General features: G+C 41.4%; 1 protein-coding gene across 1 annotated transcript in view; it reads right to left on the bottom strand.

Moving 5' to 3' along the window:
* The window catches only part of HEXA (hexosaminidase subunit alpha), a 38,787-nt gene that overhangs the window by 15,295 nt on the left and 793 nt on the right, over positions 1–22,699 (bottom strand). The gene's annotated exons all lie outside the window — the stretch shown is intronic.

Here is a 22,699-nt window from a genome sequence, read left to right as displayed (position 1 = left end):
AATTATTTCTTTTCGCTGATTCTCTCCCATCAGCATTAAAATATTTGCAAGTCTTCCTAGTCTTGACTCCAGGTCATCTCAGTCACTCTTTCTCTCTCGTTCCAGTTACAAAAGAAAGTCTAGAGGAAATGTAGCCTGAGCAGTTCAGTGCTGAATTTCAAAGTCAGACAGATCTGGGTTCAAATCTGGGTTCTAACACTTCCTAGCTGTGGGACCCTGAGCAAGTTATTTTCCCTCTGAGCTGGAGGTTCCTCATCTGGTGATCATGACAGTACCTACCCCACTGGGCTGTTGAGAAGATTAAATGAGTTAAAGCGTGTCAAGTGCTTAGCTCAGTGCCCAGCACACAAGAGGTGCTCATGGAGTTGGCCATCCTTAGTCCTCTCTTTGTAGCCACTTCCTGACCTCCTTTCTACTCCTCAGTCCACTATAATCTGGCTTCCTTCACCATCACTCCTTTGAAAATGCCTTCACCAAGGGCCTGTGGTTCTGCAACTAAATTCAAGGGATCCTTTTCAACAAATTCATTCATTCATTCAACAGTTATTTATTGAGCACTTACTATGAGCCAGGTTATTCTGTGCTGGGGATACAACAGTGATCAAAACAGACAAAAATCCCTGCTGTACAGAGGCAGCATGCTACTAACACTTCCAGGACCTCTTGGCAGCATCAGACAGCAGACAGCCCTGACCTTCTAGAAACTAAACTCCCTTAGCTTAAGGGACACTGCTCTGTCTTGGTTTTCCTTCTAACTCCTTGAACATGCTTCCTCATTCTCCTTTTCCTTCACCCACCCCTACGTGCTGGTATCCCCAGGGTTCCAGACTTCTCTTTTTCTCCTCACTTTATACTCTCTCCGGACAATGTCACCCACTCCCACGGTAGACTGATGATTCTCAGATCTACCTTTCCATGACAACTCTTCTGGAGCTCTAGAGTCATACAGTACCTCCACTCAAATGTCTCAAAAGCACTTCAAATCTTAAATACGGAATTGAACTAACTCTTCATTCCGCTTCCTGGCTGACCTTCTCTCTCAGTTTGATAACAGCACCATCTACTGATAACAGCACCATCTACTGATTTACCCAGACCAGAAACCTCCTCCTTCTCCCATCCTTCTGAGTAGAGCGCAAGTTTATTCACTCATACTTGTTGACTGCCTATGTGCCAAACCCTGTGCTAAGCACTGAGATTACAGCAGTTAAAAAGAAAGATCCAACTAAGTGTTTATAACTACAAAATCCTTCCTGGCTCTTGACATCACCACCATCTTCCCACCTCCATTGGGTCAATGCCTTAATTTAGCCTCTTGTGAGTTTTCACCTGGACTGTAAAAAAATCTCCCAGTTGCTCTCCCTGCCTCCATATAGATCCCATTTCAATCTCTTATCCTTTGTGATCTTTTAATATGAAAATCAGATTATGAAAATCTCTGCTCAAAAGCCTGCAATGGTTCCCCACAGCTCTCAGGATAAAGTGCAGAATCCGCTGGATGATTATACGAACTCGAGCCTCATCTTTCTCTGCTCCTGTGGGGGAACTCTCACAGGAGCACGATGAACTCTTCACAGAACCCTGAAAATGCCACATTTTCTCCCTCTTTTTCTCTGCATGTATTGTTTCCTCCAGTTGAAACGAACTTTTCATTGCCTCCGCATCTCACCTGATTAAGAAACAGCCCTGGTTTTCCTTTTCCAAAACTTTCTATCAGTTCCCCACCCTTTCCTAAGAGACCTTCCTATGTGATCATGAAGCAACATATACATACATTTTTCATAACAGGTATCTTAATATAGGCTGCTTATTTGTCTGTCTCCTCACCAAGGCTGTGAGTTCCTCAACAGCAGGGACCAATCTCAGTGTCTTTGTATTCCCAGTGCCTGACACACGGTAGTCATTCAATAAATGTTTGCTGGAAAAAAAAAATGAATGACGCTAGAATTTTTTAAATGCATATTTAATGCTATATATGCATAATGATTGTGCTACACAATAATCAGGTATAAATGGCAAACAGCTAATGTAGAGATTACTTTTAAACACCCAAACCTAGTATTTCTGAAGTTCTGGGACTGGGGTGGGGAAGAGTAAAAAGACACCCAGACATCCAGAAAGAGCCTTTTCAGACACTGCTCTGAAGACTCCTAGGTCCACAAATCCGAAGATTCAGGTCTTTCTACTTCTCTGGAAGGGAGAACTCATTCCTGCAACAGGGTATCCAGAAGCCACGTCTTTACCTCAGTGCATAATAGCCTGTCCCTCGACCCACCCTGCTCCTCTGTGAATCAAAACATTTCCACCATATCAATGTGTTTAATTCACAGAATCCCAGCAGCATGAAGAAAACACCACTTGTTTTGGTTATAAAGTGGCATGTGGTTTGGCTTCTGGAGTGGAAACTAGGGAAGTCAACCCAGCCTTTGGCACATCCCACTCTTTCAGGTCTATCCTGCCCCGCAGTCTTGGCACTCTCCTCACTGGGGCCAACGCTGGTTCTCCACGCCCACTTTGCCCCCACCCCCGGCGCCCCCCCTCCCCACCACTCCCAGCTTCATATGCATGGCCTCCAGGCTTCCTCTCCCTGTACTTGGCCTAATGAGAGCCCTTGGAATCATTCATTTCCCACTCATTCCAACCACGATACATGGAGCACTTACTGTGCATCAGGACCTGTGCTAGGTGCTGGGGCAGTTAAAAGGAAAAACAAGCCGTGGTCCCTGCCCTTGAGGAGCTCACAGTCTAGTGGGAGAGACAAATATAAACAACAATTACAAAACAGTGTGATAAAGGCTACAGTAGATATTATAGCTGCCTCTTTCCAGAGGCAGAGAAGAAGGCTTAACCTTGGAAGGGGACCTACGAGCAGGACCTTGAACCTTGAGTTGGTGTTTGCCAGCTACCAAGAGGGGAAAAGGTATTCCAAGCCTGGGAAGCAGCTGATACACAAGAGCATTGGTGTGTCTAGGGGAAGAGGCAAGACCACCCCTGTCAGACTTCTTCTCCCAGTAGAGTGGGAGTCTGAGAATCCAACTGCCCTGAGCCTGGAGCCCCTCCATAGTGCTGCTGGATTCAGTCTGGACCATGGTGCCTCCTCCCACAAGTCCTAAGATTCTTCACCCTCCAGAGACTACTAATACCTACTCAGAAATATTGATACAATCCATCTAGCCCAAAGGTGAATCCTGAATATTCTCCCTTCTGTCTTCTTTTGTAAAAGTTGTAGTTACAAGTTTTCTTTTTTCCTCTACTTTTAAAACTTAATCTGGGGGACTTCCCTGGGGGCGCAGTGGTTAAGAATCTGCCTGCCAATGCAGGGAACACGGGTTCGAGCCCTGGTCCGGGAAGATCCCACATGCTGCAGAGCAACTAAGCCCGTGTGCCACAACTACTGAACCTGCGCTCTAGAGCCCACGGGCCACAACTACTGAACCCACGTGCCACAACTACTGAAGCCCGCGTGCCTAGAGCCCATGCTCTACAACAAGAGAAGCCACCGCAATGAGAAGCCCGCGCACCGCAACGAAGAGTAGCCCCCACTCACTGCAACTAGAGAAAGCCCGTGCACAGCAATGAAGACCCAAGGCAGCCAAAAATAAATAAATAAATAAATTAATTAATTTAAAAAAAAAAAACTTAATCTGTCCTCCTCCACCCCCTCCCCCACTCGAAGGAGAACATCTCCCTCTAATTCTTGGTCCTAAGAGATAACTTTGGTTAACACTTCACACACTTTCCAGTGTTTGTAACTATGTAGATTTATTTATTTTTAAAACAAAAATGAGATCCTAATAAATATTAGTTTGTAACTTTTGTCCACTTACCAAAATGATCTGCAGATCTTTTAATGTCAGTATATATAGATCTACATCATTATCTGTAAGTGTTGAATAGAATTCCATTTTGGAGATATACTTTCACTTTTTTTTTCCTTTGCCCGCACCATGTGGCTTGCAGGATCTCAGTTCCCCGACCAGGGGCCACGGCAGTGAAAGCCCAGAATCCTAACCACTAGGCCACCAGGGTACTCCCAGATATACTTTAATTTTAAAAAGTTGGTACTTCCTTGGTGGTGCAGTGGTTAAAAATCCGCTTGCCAATGCAGGGGACACGGGTTCAATCTCTGGTCTGGGAAGATCCCACATGCCATGGAGCAACTAAGCCTATGTGCCACAACTACTGAGCCTGCGCTCTAGAGCCCGGGAGCCACAACTACTGAGGCCCACATGCCCTAGAGCCTGCACGCCACAACTATTGAGACCACGCGCTGCTACTGCTGAAGCCCACGTGCCTAGAGCCTGTGCTCCGCAACAAGAGAAGCCACCACAACGAGAAGCCTGTGCACCACAAGGAAGAGTAGCTCTCACTCGCCGCAACTAGAGAAAGCCCGCGCGCAGCAACGAAGACCCAATGCAGCCAAAAATAAAAATAAATAAATAAATTTATTTTTTTTAAAAAGGTGAAACTCCTAACTTCTCTCCTCTTTGTGGACATTTGGGAATGCTTCTAAGTTTTCAATATTATAAACAATGTTCTAGTAAATATTCATATATATATTCTTTGTTAAAGCAGTTGTGAGAGATTTTGGTAGGAAAATTCCTAGAGGTGGAAATGCTAGGCCAAAAATATTAAAGTTTTTAGTTTTGATGCTGCCAATTACTCTTCCAAATTACTGTACTGGTTTATCTGAGCCAAAATATATGGGCCCATCTTTTCGTCCTTCCAAAACTAGACTACGTCACTTCTTTTTCATCTGTGCCAGCCTGACTGATAAAGAAATACAGCATTGTTTTAATTTGTATTTCTTTAATAATGATTGAATTTGAGCATTGCTTTGTATTTACTGGTCATATTCTTTGCACTTTTTTTCCCAACAAAAACATTTTTTTAATTGAAGTACAGTTGATTTACAATGTGCTAATTTCTGCTGTACATCAAAATGACTCAGTTATACACATATATATATACATTCTTTTTTTTACATTCTTTCCCATTATGGTTTATCCCAAGAGATTGGATATAGTTCCCTGTGCTATATAGTAGAACCTTGTTTATCCATTTCATATGTAATATCCAAACATATGTAATAGTTTGCATCTACCAATCCCAAACTCTCAGTCCATCCCTCTCTCCACCCACCCCACTTGGCAACCACAAGTCTGTTCTCTATGTCTATGAGTCTGTTTCTGTTTTGTAGATAAGTTCATTTGTATTTGCACTTTTTTTAAAGGTAATTTTCTTTTATTGATTTGCGGAGTTCTTTCTAGATTTTAACCTTGTCTTTTAAGGTTGCAAATATTTGCCTCATTTTGTCCTTTAACCTATGGGTTCTTTTGCTTTAATTTGTATTTGTAGTCAAATCTGTTAGTCTTCTCCTTTATGGTTTCATTTATTGGCTTGCTTAGAGAGACCTCCTCTACCCTGGGACTACGTGAATCATTCCTTTGATTCCCTCTAATAGTTTTACAGCATATCCTTAGATCTTTAATACACCTGGAATTTACTTTTGTGCTTGACATGAGGTAAAGATTTAAAATTTTTCCAAATGGATAACCAGTCATCCCTACATATTTATTGACTAATACACCTTTTCACTTTTGATTGGAAATGATTCCTTTGTCATATAGTAAATTCTCACGTATATATATACACATACATACATGAACTTTTGCTTGCCTCTGGAACTTGTTTCCTTGGCGTGGTCTTATAGTCATGGAAGTCTACTGTGTCATATTGCTATCATCCTTTGTCACTCTGCCCAATACATAAACACCTCTGCTCATTTCTGGGCCCACACTCCCATCTCTCTAAGGATTGTTTCCTCTTCCCCACCAAGCCACCTGTACTACACATCACCCATCCCTGCCAACCCTCTTGAGCCTTACTCCATGGTTATTCAATTACCAACACCCACAGCCTTTCCTACTTCCTCCTTAACTGAAGCCTGGCTCTCCCCAGGATACTGCGGCCCCTACCACTTGCTCTGAGAGGCAGCTCCTCCTCACATTCTGGGGCTGAGCTATGGGGCTGCTTCCAGGCCATCCACCCTCTACCACTGAGTGCAGCAACAGCAACAACAACCTCTCTTCTGTGGCTCATGACATTCAGCTGTAAAATCTTGAGCCTCTCCTTGGCACAACACTCTGCAACTTCCTGTCACTTCTTTATTTACGCAAGACTTTGGATTCCAGTCTCCAGTCTTTCTCTCCATCCGGAGGCTAGCTATCATCCTAGGTGACTTTTGGACTCGGAAATGTCCCAACTCATTCTCTCAAGCTTCAGTACCATATAGCTAACTGTCTGCTAGAAAACAGACACCTCACACTCAACAGGTCCAAAATCAAACTGACTTTTAATCATTCCCATCCGCCTCTAAAGCTCTTAATCAATCTCTGTCTCTCTTTTCACTCCTTCCCTCCTTCCCTTGCCCTCCTCCTGTTTTCCCTATCCTTGTGAATGGCAGCTGAACACATTCAAATTACTAAATCACAAATCTGGAGCCATGCTCACACCCCCCTCTCCATCATAACCCCCACCTTCAAGCATTCCACTTCCTAAATTTTTTTTCTTTTTAAAAATTTTTTTATTTTATATTGGAGTATAGTTGATTTACAATGTTGTGTTAGTTTCAGGTGTACAACAAAGTGATTCAGTTATACATATACATGTAACTATTCTTTTTCAGATTCTTTTCCTTTATAGGTTATTACAGAGTATCGAATAGAGTTCCCTGTGCTATATAGCAGGTCCATGTTGATTATCAATTTTATATATAGTAGTGTGTATATGTTAATCCCAACCTCCTAATTTATCCCTCCCCCCACCTTTCCCCTTTGGTAACCATAAGTTTGTTTTCTATGTCTGTGAGTCTGTTTCTGTCTTATAAATAAGTTCATTTGTATCATTTCTTAAGATTCCACATATAAGTGATATCATATATGATATTTGTCTTTGTCTGTCTGATTTACTTCACTTAGTATGATAATCTCTAGGTCCATCCATGTTGCTGCAAATGGCATTATTTCATTCTTTTTTGTGCCTGAGTAATATTCCATTGTGTATATATACCACATCTTCTTTATCCATTTATCTGTCAATGGACATCCCCTTGCTAAGTTTTTCTTCAATCTTTCCAGTTTTCTTTGTCCGTACAGCCGTCAACCCCCTTCAGCCACTCTTATCTCTTATCTAGACCACTGTAAGAGCCTTTTAACTGGGTTTCCTGCCCCTAGTCCCATTCCCCACCAATCCCCAATGCAGCCAGAGTTTAGTCACATCACTTACGCTGTTTAATGGCTTTTATTGGCCTTCCTTGACCTTAGGATAAAGTTCATGTTCTTTATCAGGGCTCACCAGGCCATTTCATGACCTTGCATCTACCACCGCACTAGCTTCAGAACTTGCTGATCCACCATACAGCTGCGTGCTTCACACTGACCACATTGACCTTGAGTTTCTTGAATATGTCATGGAAGCTTCTTTCCTAAAGGCCTTTCCTACATGCATTTCTTTTTGTGTGGATTACTAACTCCACCTCCATTAACTCCTTTCAGATCTCATTAGACAGCTCTTACTGGAAGTCTTCTCAAAATGTACCCCCTGCACGCACACACGTCAGGTGTTCCCAAAGCAGTTATCAGCAAAAATCACACTTTAACATATGTCTGTATTTCCACTTCCAGAGATTGTAAATTCTTTTAAGTCTTTTAAAAAATTAATTTAAAAAATTTTATACAACTTTTAAAGGTTACTTTCCATTTAAGGTTATTACAAAATAATAATGTAACTTGGCTACATTCCCTGTGTTGTACAATACACCCTTGAGCCTATCTTACACCCAACAGTTTGTACCTCCCACTCTCCAACACCTATACTGCCCCTCCCCCTTCCCCACTGCTAATCACTAGTTTGTTCTCTATATCTGTGAGTCTGCTTCTTTTTTGTTGTATTCACTAGTTCATTGTATTTTTTAGATTCTGCATATAAGTGATATCATACAGTACTTGTCTTTCTCTGTCTGACTTACTTCACTTAGCATAATGCCCTCCAAGTCCATCTATGTTGCTACAAATCACAAAATTTCATTCTTTTGTATGGCTGAGTAGTATTCCACTGTGTGAGTGTGTGTGTGTGTGTGTGTGTGTGTGTGTGTGTACACCCCATCTTCTTTAGCCATTCATCTGTTGATGGACACTTAGGTTGCCTTCATATCTTGGCAATTGCAAATGATGCCACTATGAACACTGGGTTGCATGTATCTTTTCTAATTAGTGTTTTTGTTTTTTTTCAGATGTATACCCAGGAGTGGAACTGCTGGGTCATATGGTAGCTCTATTTTTAGTTTTTTGAGAAACTTCCACACTGTTTTCCACAGTGGCTGCACCAATTTACATTCCCACCAACAGTGTAGAAGGGTTCCCTTTTCTCCACATCCTCGCCAACATTTGTTATTTGTGTTCTTTTTGATGACAGCCATCCTGACAGGTGTGAGGTAATACTTCATTATGGTTTTGATTTGCATTTCCCTGATGACTAGCAATATTGAGCATCTTTTCACGTGTCTGTTGGCTATCTGCATTTCCTCTTTGGAAAAATGTCTATTCATTTCTTCTGCCCATTTTTTAATTGGGTTGTTTTTTGATGTTGAGTTGTATGAGCTGTTTACATATGTTGGATATTAATCCCTTATCAGTCATTATCATTTGCAAATATTTTCTCCCATTCAATAGTCTCCAGTCTTACATTTAGGTCTTTAATTCCTTTCTGAGTTTTTGTGTATGGTGTTAGAGAATGTTGTAATTTCATTCTTTTACATGGAGCTGTCCAGTTTTCCCAGCACCACTTATTGAAAAGACTGTCTTTTCTCCATTGTATATTCTTGCCTCCTCTATCATAGATTAATTGACCATAAGTGCGCCTGTTTATTTCTGGGCTCTCTATCCTGTTCCATTGAAATATGTGTTTGTTTTTGTACCAGTACCATACTGTTTTGATTACTGTAGCTTTCTGGTATGAGACTGTAAATTCTTTAAGGACAGGGGCAGCTCATTAATATTCCTTGGACCAGTGCTACTGACAAATTATTGTTGCTTAATAAAAACTGCTTGTAGGGCTTCCCTGGTGGTGCAGTGGTTAAGAATCTGCCTGCCAATGCAGAGGACACGGGTTCGAGCCCTGGTCTGGGAAGATCCCACATGCCGCGGAGCAACTAAGCCCGTGAGCCACAATTACTGAGCCTGTGCGTGTAGAGCCTGTGCTCCACAACAAGAGAGGCCACGACAATGAGAAGCCCGCGCACCGCGCTTAAGAGTGGCCCCCGCTCGCTGCAACTAGAGAAAGCCCTCGCACAGAAACGAAGACCTAACACAGCCATAAATAAATAAATAAATTTATTAAAAAAAAAAAAAAAAACTGCTTGTACTAAGGATGAATGGAAGGGAGGAAGCCAGCTAGAAATACTACTGGAATCTGAAAACAATGGGCCAGGGATCAAAATATTTACAATTTGAGTGCTAATGATTAAAACAATTAGATGTCAGAAGTTACTGATCAGGGCTTAATCCTACCAGAGGCCAGTAGTTTTCCAAATCGCTAATTGGTATAATGCTTGGTAAAGGTATTTATGAGTAGACTGCCCTAAAATTGCACAGCGAAAAGAGCAAAATCTTGGTAGACAAAGAGACCAGACTGGAATTTCTGCTCCACCACTACTAGCTGTGTAAGCCTGGACATGTTACTTAACCTCTTTGAGTCTCAGTTCTGAAAGATGAGTATAACACCAATCTCACAGAGCTGTTATGAAGATTAGATGGCATAACATACAGCAAGTGCCAGATGCTCAATAAATGCTAGTTTCCTTCCGTTTTCTACTTCCCTTTTCTTTTTCTTTTTTTAAAATAAATTTATTTATTTATTTATTTTTTGTCTGCGTTGGGTCTTCGTTGCTGCGCGCGGGCTTTCTCTAGTTGCGGCGAGTGGGGGCTACTCTTTGTTGCAGTGCGCGGGCTTCTCATTGCGGTGGCTTCTCCTGTTGCGGAGCACGGGCTCTAGACGCGTGGGTTTCAGTAGATGTGACTTGTGGGCTCTAGAGCACAGGCTCAGTAGTTGTGGCACATGGACTTAGTTGCTCCGTGGCATGTGGGATCTTCCTGGACCAGGGCTCGAACCCGTGTCCCCTGCGTTGGCAGGCGGATTCTTAACCACCGCGCCACCAGGGAAGTCCTACTTCCCTTTTCTTAAAAAGTCACTTTTGCCACTTGGCTGGAGGAGCCCAGGGGCAGGGTGCCTTGCGGGATAACCACACCATAAGAGCAGCTTCCCTGAGGGCTTTTCATGAGCTTCTTACAGAAGCCTGAGGGCTCCACTACTGTGTGGTGCCACCCTGTATGGCAAACAGGCTGACACTCCAACATATAAAAGGGACATGGGCTTGAATCTTCCTCAAACTAGGATTGTGGCCCTAGTCAAAAGACCAAAGCCACAAATGTGGGTTCCTAGTTACTACTTACTACCAGGACAAGGTTGAATAGGACAGTAGTTAAACTTTTCATCCAGGACACAGTGTACCTGGTGAGACATCTCCCTTGCTCCCAACCCAAAGCTTTACAAAAGAAAGGGAGGCTACTTACTGACACCCAAGCTGACAAGCACCCAAACTTCCTGCATCTGAGCATACACTTCCAGAGGAGAGAGCTCCACACCAGACCCAAGCCGCAGCCAACCTCAAGATGTGGACACAGCGATAGCACCCCACTGCTGGCTAGAGATCAGGGTTGAGTGCATGGCCAGAGAGCTTAAGCAATAACAGCAGCTTAAAACGGATGCAGGGGAAATAAAAGAGAGAAGTTCCTGACCCAGTAATAGGTCTTATTCACTACAACCAGGGACAGAGAAAAGCAAACCCATTTCTCTAATACAACAGATTACAGAACCATAAGCCTTCAGGCAGATCACAGAAAATCCTTCACACATACACCTCTCACCTCTACAGACCCAACCTCCTCCTTCTCCCAGAGCACAGAATGCCTCATTCCAGATCTATGCTCTGAACTCCTATCAGGGTGTGTTGAGAAGGTCAGCGACTGCAGTGGCTAATCACCCAATCCTTGTAGAGCTGGATGGCGAGTGACATTCTTTAGGTAACAATTATACAGCTGACCTTGTGTTCAGTGGCCCCACAAAGGTGGGAGAAAGCTTCTCATCCAGTTGGTTAAACCTCTTGGTGATGCACATTGACTTTAATCTTGTCACTTATTTCTAGGGCCAGCAGAAGAAATTTTGGAAAATGCAGAAACATAAGAGCAACCTCTTTCATTTCTAAAAGAAGTATTGGTTGGGCAGCAAAACTCTTTTCCTTCTGTATAATTGTTACCTGAAGAATGTCACTCACCATCCAGCTCTACAAGAATTGGGTGATTAGCCAATGCAGTTGCGGACCTTCAACACACCCTGACAGGAGTTCAGAGCAGAGATCAGGAATGAGGCACTGTGGGCTCTGGGAAAACTGGCAGAACAGGCCTTCAGATAGTTAGATATTTTCAGGAGAAAATTTTATTAATCCAATTTCTTGCATCTTTCCATACTTAGAAAAGCACTAAAATCATTAAGATATCTGTTCCTCGTGACCAACAGCAACCTTCTACCAAGATGTGTGCTTGATTGCACGTACCCCTTTCTCCAAAATCACATATATGCTTGCTGACCTCCCCGGCTACCTCTTTGGAGCAGTTCCTCAGAGCTATTAGAGAGGCTGCCTCCTGGGCTGCAGTCCTCAGTAAGTCCCCAAATAAAACTGAAACTCACAGCTCTCACGTTGTGCATTTTTATTTCAGTTGACAAATCATTAGGAAAAGGACTGAGGTTTATGCCTTCAACAGGCTAAGAAATCGACAACATGCCCCAGAAAGACTGAGTAGCTATAAGGAAAAACAAAAAACAAAATCCTACACCTGCTGTTAAAAACAAAAACAAAAACAAATCAAAACAGAAGGTATCAACTGGAAAAAACCCTCCAATGCCCTGCTTCACTCTTCTGTGTGGAGGTGAGGAAGTGGAGTGGAAGGAGATGGGAGGAAGGGCAGCTCTGTGGCTTAGACGTTTTATCTGTATTTTGTTTCATTTTTAAAATCACCAAGTTCTTCCTTCTGCTGTGTATCCTCCTCCAAAGTTTGTAAAAACACTCATCATTATCTCCTTGTTATCCTCAGAAATGCTTGGAATGTAGGCACATAAAAAAAAAAAGCAGCAGTAGGTGCTTGCAAGTTAGGCGATTTGCCAAGGGCACATAGTTAAAGAAGTGATTAATAAACATTCTCTGGCTGACTCCTGAATAAATCATGTTTCAGACCCTGAGTCCTCTACTGAGATAGGTCTTCAAGCAGGGTGAGGGGGAAGCAACGATAGCTCGAGGAAATAAGACTGGAATTTTTCATAAACCAGGCCCAGACTACCCACACATCTTGACCAAGCTGAGCTTCTTGGATTCAGCAGTGAGAAGAGAGGCTGGTTGAGGACTGCAGGCCAAGCTAATCTAGGCCCAGGAATTCAAAATGGAACACAATTATTTTGCCCCTCACTAAAAACGATGCTCCTGCAACCTATTCTTTCCAAATCACTGTATTTTTTCTCCTTATGTATCCCTCCATCCTCCGCATACCCCTTCACAAGAAAAATAATTCTACTACAAAACTCTCTTCCTGCATTGTATTCTTCCTCTTTGCTTTTAAGACAATATATGTAAGTCTTCTGCAGGACTATGCCTTGTCCTTGTCATGGGAAAGGTTAAAGTGTACACAGCCACTAGTCCAATTAGAGCGGAGAAAACTAATCAGCATTACTCTTCGCCCCAGCCAGGCTGCCCCTTATCGGTTTTCTTCCTACACTCTCTAGATGCATTTCCAATGCATCTCCAATTTTGTGATGGGTTAAGGGCAGCATGAGTTAGGACCACAGCATAGTGTGATCCTCCTTTCCGTGGAATCACATGCTAATATTCCAAATTTGAAACTTGAAAGGAAAGACAATCAATTCTAAATGAAACCTGCAAATCATCTCCTTTTTGATGATCTTAGAAATAAACAAAAACCATGATGCATTTTTACATACTTTTATACAAAGAGGCCCTTTTAAGTTAATTTTAATATATCCAACAAATAATTAAGTATCTACTATGTTCCGGGCGTAAGTATAGAAGGAATGGCCAAAGGAGGTATTTTAGGAGATTCAGATTATAATGAATGATGCCACTTATTAACTTGGTCACTTAATATCTGAGGATGAGCAAATCAAATATTGATAATGGCTGCAGAAGGATGCAGATACTCATAAAATAATCTTCCATTCTAGAATAAAAGGGCTGGGGAAGGGTGGTGGGAATTATTTTGTTCAAGGACAATGGCATCCTAGGTAACTCATAGGGATGTGTGTGTGAACATCAGAACAGGATTGGAACTTTATAATAACCATTAAGGACTATGGATTCAATCAACTAGTTTCAGGAAAAGCAAAGAAGAATACAGTCATATGACATAATCAGATTTAGTCACTTTACCTGGGCTTTATCAACTCCATCAAGCACCCCAAAAAGTATCTGGAGCAACATTAGTTGGGTGCAATCCCAAATAATCAGATGTTTGATTTGCAAACAGGATGTGGCTTAATAATCAAAACAGAGAACTAGGCTTATTCAAATATCTAAAATAATTCCATTTAACAGGTTTAACAACATGCAACACACACCCTCCAGTATGCAGAAACACCTGTCAATTACAAAATAGGTAGCAAATACTAAACACTTCCACAAATCATTTACAATTAATGACTACAGCTAACCCTTGGAGGAAAATTCAGAATAGAGTTGAACCTCAACACTAGACTTGTTTTTTAGAAGATGTAAGTATGAACTTCACTGAATTCCATGATCAGATCAAAACCAGAAGTTGTGCTGGATTAAGAAAGACACTGGCCCATGGGACTTCCCTGGTGGCGCAGTGGTTAAGAATCCGCCTGCCAATGCAGAGGACACGGCTTTGAGCCCTGGTCCGGGAAGATCCCACATGCCGCGGAGCAACTAAGTCCATGCGCCACAACTACTGAGCCTGGGCTCTAGAGCCTGCGAGCCACAACTACTGAGCCCATGTGCCACAACTACTGAACCCCATGCGCCTACAGCCCGTGCTCTGCAACAAGAGAAGCCACTGCAATGAGAAGCCCACACACCACAATGAAAAGCAGCCCCCGCTCGCTGCAACTAGAGAAAGCCCGCACGCCACAATGAAGACCCAATGCAGCCAAAAATAAAAAAAAATTTAAAAAAAAAAAAGAAAGACACTGGCCCATGGGACTTCCCTGGTGGCACAGTGGTTAAGAATCCACCTGCCAATGCAGGGGACACGGGTTCGAGCCCTGGTCCAGGAAGATCCCACATGCTGCGGAGCAACTAGGCCCATGCGCCACAACTACTGAGCCTGAGCTCTAGAGCCTGCGAGCCACAACTACTGAGCCCACGCGCCACAACTACTGAAGCCCAAGCGCCTAGAGCCCATGCTCTGCAACAAGAGAAGCCACTGCAATGAGAAGCCCATGCACCGCAACAAAAAGTAGCCCCTGCTCGCAGCAACTAGAGAAAGCCCATGTGCAGCAACGAAGACCCAACACAGCCAAAAAATAAATAAAATTAAAAAAACAAAAAAGATAATGGAGGAGAGATTGGTTCAACATGGCAGAGTTGAAGGACGTGCGCTCATTCCCTCTTGCGAGAGCACCAGAATCACAACTGCTGAACAATCATCAACAGGATGACACTGGAACTCACCAAAAAAGATACCCCACATCCAAAGACAAAGGAAAAGCCACAATGAGATGGTAGGAGGAGCACAATCACAATAAAATCAAATCCCGTAACTGCTGGGTGGATGACTCACAAACTGGAGAACACTTATACCACAGAAGTCCACCCACTGGAGTGAAGGTTCTGAGCCCCACGTCAGCCTGCCCAATCTGGGGGTCTGGCAACGGGAGGAGGAATTCCTAGAGAATCAGACTTTGAAGGCTAGCAGGACTTGATTGCAGGACTTCAACAGGACTGGGGGAAATAGAGACTCCACTCTTGGAGGGCACACACAAAGTAGTGTGCACATCAGGACCCAGGGGAAGGAGCAGTGACCCCGTAGAAGACTGAACCAGACCTACCTGCTAGTGTTGGAGGGTCTCCTGCAGAGGCAGGGGGTGGCTGTGGCTCACCATGGGGACAAGGACACTGGCAGCAGAAGTTCTGGGAAGTACTCCTTGGTGTGAGCCCTCCCAGAGTCCGGCATTAGCCCCACCAAAGAGCTGGGCAGGCTCCAGTGTTGGGTTGCCTCAGGCCAAACAACCAACAGGGAGGGAAGCCAGCCCCACCCATCAGCAGACAAGCAGATTAAAGTTTTACTGAGCTCTGCCCACCAGAGCAACACCCAGTGCTACCCACCACCAGTCCCTCCCATCAGGAAGCTTGCACAAGCCTCTTAGATAGCCTCATCCACCAGAGGGCAGACAGCAGAAGCAGGAAGAACTACAATTCTGCAGCCTGTGGAAGGAAAACCACATTCACAGAAAGATAGACAAAATGAAAAGGCAGAGGACTTTGTACCAGATGAAGGAACAGGATAAAACCCCAGAAAACAACTAAATGAAGTGGAGATAGGCAACCTTCCAGAAAAAGAATTCAGAATAATGACAGTGAAGATGATCCAGGACCTCGGAAAAACAATGGAGGCAAAGATCGAGAAGATGCAAGAAATGTTTAACAAAGACCTAGAAGAATTAAAGAACAAACAAACAGAGATGAGCAATACAATAACTGAAATGCAAAATACACTAGAAGGAATCAATAGCAGAATAAGTGAGGCAGAAGAACGGATAAGTGACCTGGAAGACAGAATGGTGGAATTCACTGCCGTGGAACAGAATAAAGAAAAAAGAATGAAAAGAAATGAAGACAGCCTAAGAGACCTCTGGGACAACATTAAATGCACTAACATTCGCATTATAGGGGTCCCAGAAGGAGAAGAGAGAGAGAAAGGACACAAGAAAATATTTGAAGAGATTATAATTGAAAACTTCCCTAACATGGGAAAGGAAATAGCCACCCAAGTCCAGGAAGCACAGAGAGTCCCAGGCAGGATAAACCAAAGGAGAAACATGCCAAGACACATAGTAATCAAAGTGACAAAAATTAAAGACAAAGAAAAATTATTGAAAGCAACAAGGGGAAAACGACAAATAACATACAAGGGAACTCCCATAAGGTTAACAGCTGATTTCTCAGCAGAGACTCTACAAACCAGAAGGGAGTGGCATGATATATTTAAAGTGATGAAAGGGAAGAACCTACAACCAAGATTACTCTACCCAGCAAGGATCTCATTCAGGTTCAATGGAGAAATCAAAAGCTTTACAGACAAGCAAAAGCTAAGAGAATTCAGCACCACCAAACCAGCTCTACAACAAATGCTAAAGGAACTTCTCTAAGTGGGAGACACAAGAAAAGAAAAGGACCTACAAAAACAAACCCAAAACAATTAAGAAAATGGTCATAGGAACATACATATCGATAATTACCTTAAACGTGAATGGATTAAATGCTCCAACCAAAAGACACAAGCTTGCTGAATGGATACAAAAACAAGACCCATATATATGCTGTCTCCAAGAGACCCACTTCAGACATAGGGACACATACAGACTGAAAGTGAGGGGATGGAAAAAGATATTCCATGCACATGGAAATCAAAAGAAAGCTGGAGTAGCAATACTCATATCAGATAAAATAGACTTTAAAATAAAGAATGTTACAAGAGACAAGGAAGGACACTACATAATGATCAAGGGGTCAATCCAAGAAGAAGATATAACAACTATAAATATATATGCACCCAACATAGGAGCACCTCAATACATAAGGCAACCGCTAACAGCCATAAAAGAGGAAATCGACAGTAACACAATAATAGTGGGGGACTTTAACACCTCACTTACACCAACGGACAGATCATCCAAACAAAATTAATAAGGAAACACAAGCTTTAAATGACACAATAGACCAGATTTAATTGATATTTATAGGACATTCCATCCAAAAACAGCAGATTACACTTTCTTCTCAAGTGCACATGGAACATTCTCCAGGATAGATCACATCTTGGGTCACAAATCAAGCCTCAGTAAATTTAAGAAAATTGAAATCATATCAAGCATCTTTTCTGACCACAATGCTGTGAGATTAGAAATCAATTACGGGGAAAAAAAAAACGTAAAAAACACAAACACATGGAGGCTAAAGAATACGTTACTAAATAACCAAGACATCACTGAAGAAATCAAAGAGGAAATCAAAAAATACCTCGAGACAAATGACAGTGAAAACACGACGATCCAAAACCTATGGGATGCAGCAAAAGCAGTTCTAAGAGGGAAGTTTATAACTATACAAGCCTACCTCAAGAAACAAGAAAAATCTCAAATAAACAATCTAACCTTACACCTAAAGGAACTAGAGAAAGAAAAACAAAGAAAACCCAAAGGTAGCAGAAGGAAAGAAATCATAAAGATCAGAGCAGAAATAAATGAAATAGAAACAAAGAAAACAATAGCAAAGATCAATAAAACTACAAGCTGGTTCTTTGAGAAGATAAACAAAATTGATAAAGCTTTAGCCAGACTCATCAAGAGGGAGAGGACTCAAATCAATAAAATGAAAAATGAAAAAGGAGATATTACAACTGACACTGCAGAAATACAAAGCATCCTAAGGGACTACTACAAGCAACTCTATGCCAATAAAATGGACAACCTGGAAAAAATGGACAAATTCTTAGAAAGGTATAACCTTCCAAGACTGAACCAGGAAGAAATAGAAAATATGAACAGACCAATCACAAGTAATGAAATTGAAACTGTGATTAAAAATCTTCCAACAAAGAAAAGTCCAGGACACGATGGCTTCACAGGTGAATTCTATCAAACATTTAGAGAAGAGCTAACACCCATCCTTCTCAAACTCTTCCAAAAAATTGTAGAGGAAGGAACACTCCCAAACTCATTCTATGAGGCCATCAACACCCTGATACCAAAACCAGACAAAGATACCACAAAAAAAGAAAATTACAGACCAATATCACTGATGAATATAGATGTAGATATCCTCAACAAAATACTAGCAAACAGAATCCAACAACACATTAAAAGGATCATACACCATGATCAAATGGGATTTACCCAGGGATGCAAGGATTCTTCAGTATAGGCAAATCAATCAATGTGATACACCATATTAACAAATTGAAGAATAAAAACCATATGATCATCTCAATAGATGCAGAAAAAGCTTTTGACAAAATTCAACACCCATTTATGATAAAAAGTTTTCAGAAATTGGGCACAGAGGCAACCTACCTCAACATAATAAAGGCCATATATGACAAACCCACAGCAAACATCATTCTCAATGGTGAAAAACTGAAAGCATTTTCTCAAAGATCAGGAACAAGACAAGGTTGTCCACGCTCGCCACTATTATTCAACATAGTTTTGGAAGTCCTAGCCATGGCAATCAGAGAAGAAAAAGAAATAAAAGGAATACAAATTGGAAAAGAAGAAGTAAAACTGTCACTGTTTGCAGATGACATGATACTATACACAGAGAATCCTAAAGATGCCACCAGAAAACTACTAGAGCTAATCAATGAATTTGCTAAAGTTGCAGGATACCGAATAAATGCACAGAAATCTCTTACATTCCTATACACTAACAATGAAAGATCAGAAAGAGAAATTCAGGAAATAATCCCATTCACCACTGCAACAAAAAGAATAAAATACCTAGGAATAAACCTACCTAAGGAGGTAAAAGATCTGTACTCAGAAAACTATAAGACACTGATGAAAGAAATCAAAGATGACACAAACAGATGGAGAGATATACCATGTTCTTGGATTGGAAGAATCAACATTGTGAAAATGACTATTCTACGCAAAGCAATCTACAGATTCAACGCAATCCCTATCAAATTACCGATGGCATTTTTTACAGAACTAGAATAAAAAATCTTAAAATTTGTATGGAGACACAGAAGACCCCAAAGAGCCAAAGCAGTCTTGAGGGAAAAAAAACGGAGCTGGAGGAATCAGACTCCCTGACTTCAGACTATACTACAAAGCTACAGTCATCAAGACAATATGGTACTGGCACAAAAACAGAAATATATATCGATGGAACAGGATAGAAAGCCCAGAGATAAACCCACGCACCTATGGTCAACTAATCTATGACAAAGGAGGCAAGGATATACAATGGAGAAAAGACAGTCTCTTCAATAAGTGGTGCTGGGAAAACTGGACAGCTACATGTAAAAGAATGAAATTAGAACACTCCCTAACACCATGCACAAAAATAAACTCAAAATGGATTAGAGACCTAAACGAAAGACTGGACACTATAAAAATCTTAGAGGAAAACATAGGAAGAACACTCTTTAACATAAATCACAGCAAGATCTTTTTTGATCCACCTCTTAGAGTAATGGAAATAAAAACAAAAATAAACAAATGGGACCTAATGAAACTTAAAAGCTTTTGCAAAGCACTACAAACAAGACGAAAAGACAACCCTCAGAATGGGAGAAAATATTTGCAAATGAATCAACGGACAAAGGATTAATCTCTGAAATATATAAACAGCTCATGCAGCTCAATATTAAAAAAACAAACAACCCAATCCAAAAATGGACAGAAGACCTAAAAAGACATTTCTCCAGAGAAGACATACAGAAGGCCAAGAAGCACATGAAAAGCTGCTCAACATCACTAATTTAGAGAAATGCAAATCAAAACTACAATGAGGCATCACCTCACACCAGTCAGAATGGACATCATCAGAAAATCTACAAACAACAAATGCTGGAGAGGGTGTGGAGAAAAGGGAACCCTCTTGCACTGTTGGTGGGAATGTAAATTGATACAGCCACTAAGGAGAACAGTATGGAGGTTCCTTAAAAAACTAAAAATAGAATTACCATATGATCCAGCAATCCCACTACTGGGCATATACCCAGAGAAAACCATAATTCAAAAAGACACATGCACCCCAATGTTCATTGCAGCACTATTTACAATAGCCAGGTCATGGAAGCAACCTAAATGCCCGTTGACAGACGAATGGATAAAGAAGATGTGGTACATATATACAATGGAATATTACTCAGCCATAAAAAGGAACGAAATTGGGTCATTTGTAGAGATGTGGATGGATTTAGAGACTGTCATAGAGAGTGAAGTAAGTCAGAAAGAGAAAAGCAAATATCGTTTATTAACGCATATATGTGGAACCTAGAAAAATGGTACAGATGAACCGGTTTGCAGGGCAGAAATAGAGACACAGATGTAGAGAACAAACGTATGGACACCAAGGGGGGAAAGTGGGGGGTGGTGGTGGTGTGATGAATTGGGAGATTGGGATTGACATATATACACTAATACGTATAAAACAGATAACTAATAAGAACCTGCTGTATAAAAAAATAAATACAATAAAATTCAAATATTTAAAAAAAAAAAAAAAAGAAAGAAAGACACTGGCCCAAAGCCTACAAGGAAGGAAGTTATCTGGAGGAGAAGCTTTAGCTAAGTTTTAACTTGCATATGTTGTTTTCTTTACTAAAATCAACCCCATAGGGAAATATACTACAGTTTGGGCTTTGTTGATGTTGTTTTCCTCCATAGATTCTTCCTTCTTTTTGCAGAAACAGGATTATGGCTCAAGTCATTTGAAAGCCTGTCCAGGAACCTGTATTCCAAAGAGAAGGCTCCATAGGAGGAACATCAGAGAAGGAAGTTACTTGTCTATCTTTGGTAATGTGCATCCAAAACACCTTTCATTATGTCAGTGGATAAGACCCCTCAACTAATAGAGCAAATTCATTTACAGGGAGGTAATAAATTGAAATAAACATTTTATTTAGTTTCTTATCTGTCTCCAAATCTATTTCATTAGGGAATTTACAGCACACCATTGTCACATAACCTCCCTATTTCTCTTTTCTTGATTCAACTCTAGTCCTATAGCAATGCAGGTAAAGGCTTAATTTTTATAAGTACAGGAATTATCCTAATTTATATAATACTAGCAAACATTCTAAGTACCTTTTAAGCCTTTTATTTTATTAAAGTATAGTTGATTTATAATGTTGTGTTAGTTTCTGGTGTATAGCAAAGTGATTCAGTTATACATATATATCGATACATATATTCTTTTCCATTAGGGTTTATTACAGGATATTGAATGTAGTTCCCTGTGTCTGTTAAGCATTTTAAACACACTGTATCCTTTTGCTTCATATTCCCCAGTTGGACTGCAAAGCTTGGGACTGGGTCATATATTTTTCCTGTAACCACCGAGTGCCCAGCACTGGAATAGGCACATACCAAACCACCAATTAGGTGACAGATTTAAGTCAGTCTCTAACTTTTCTATATCAAAATAAACATATTCTGAGTGCCAGTTTTATGTGAAGCATTCTATTACTTGTCATGAAGGATTCAGAGAAGTATGTGATCGACCATGGACACAAGAGCATACCTTTTACCCTCCTTGGCCTAATGCATCTTACCAGTGAAGAACTACCTTCGATGCTATTTCTTTCCCTAAATCATCTGTCACACTCTAAGTGCCATTTTTTGGATTAAATACTTTTAATGCTACATATCAAATGACAACACTTTTTAAACATCTTTTTAAAAATTAATTAATTAATTATATATATATATTTTTTGGCTGCATTGGGTCTTCATTGCTGCGTGCGGCCTTTCTCTAGTGGTGGTGAGCGTGGGCTAATCTTTGTTGTGATGCGCGGGCTTCTCGTTGAGGTGGATTCTCTTGTTGCGGAGCACAGGCTCTAGGCGCGCGGGCTTCAGCAGTTGTGGCATGCGGGCTCAGTAGTTGTGGCTCGCGGGCTCTGGAGCACAGGCTCAGTAGTTGTGGCGCACGGGCTTAGTTGCTCCACGGCATGTGGGATCTTCCCGGACAGGGCTCGAACCCATATCCCCTGCATTGGCAGGTGGATTCTTAACCACTGCACCACCAAGGAAGTCCCTCACATGAGAACTTTTGAAAGTAATTTAAGCATACTTGAAACGCTAGAAAAAATGACACTACCGTATGGCTCAACCATAAATATGGCTTCCCTCCATAAACACCTATACCTCATAACCAGAGAACTAGATTCCAGGAGAGTTTCGAGAAAATTCTAAATTTTAAGCCCATAAGGTAGAATTTTATTTCTTTGCATTGCTGACTCCATTCATGACTCTACTCTTCTATTTGCTGTGAAATAATCACCCTCAAACACAATTTTCAGCAGCTGCCTTAAAGAAAACTGCCAGCCCCTGCTATTTCAGATGAAACCCATATCCAAAGCACTCCCGACTCATCATTTCAATCCCACACTCTCCCCAACCTCACCCCTCCCCAGCCCCCCCACCCTCATTGCACACACCAGCCAAGCACTTTGAGCTCAGTCATAACCCTTTGTGTTTCTGCCTAAGCCTGCCTTCCTTCCTCGAATACCATCCTTTCCGTTCTGGCCAATTTCTGTCCATCCACCACCTCACTTTAAGTGGCTGCTCAAAACACATTTCCTTATGCAAGTGTTCTATGATTTTT

This window comes from Eubalaena glacialis, chromosome 2 (genome assembly GCF_028564815.1).
Source record: "Eubalaena glacialis isolate mEubGla1 chromosome 2, mEubGla1.1.hap2.+ XY, whole genome shotgun sequence".
NCBI lineage: Eukaryota > Metazoa > Chordata > Mammalia > Artiodactyla > Balaenidae > Eubalaena > Eubalaena glacialis.
The sequence above is the reverse complement of the archived record's forward strand: the minus strand, read 5'-3'. Positions and strand labels throughout refer to the sequence as shown.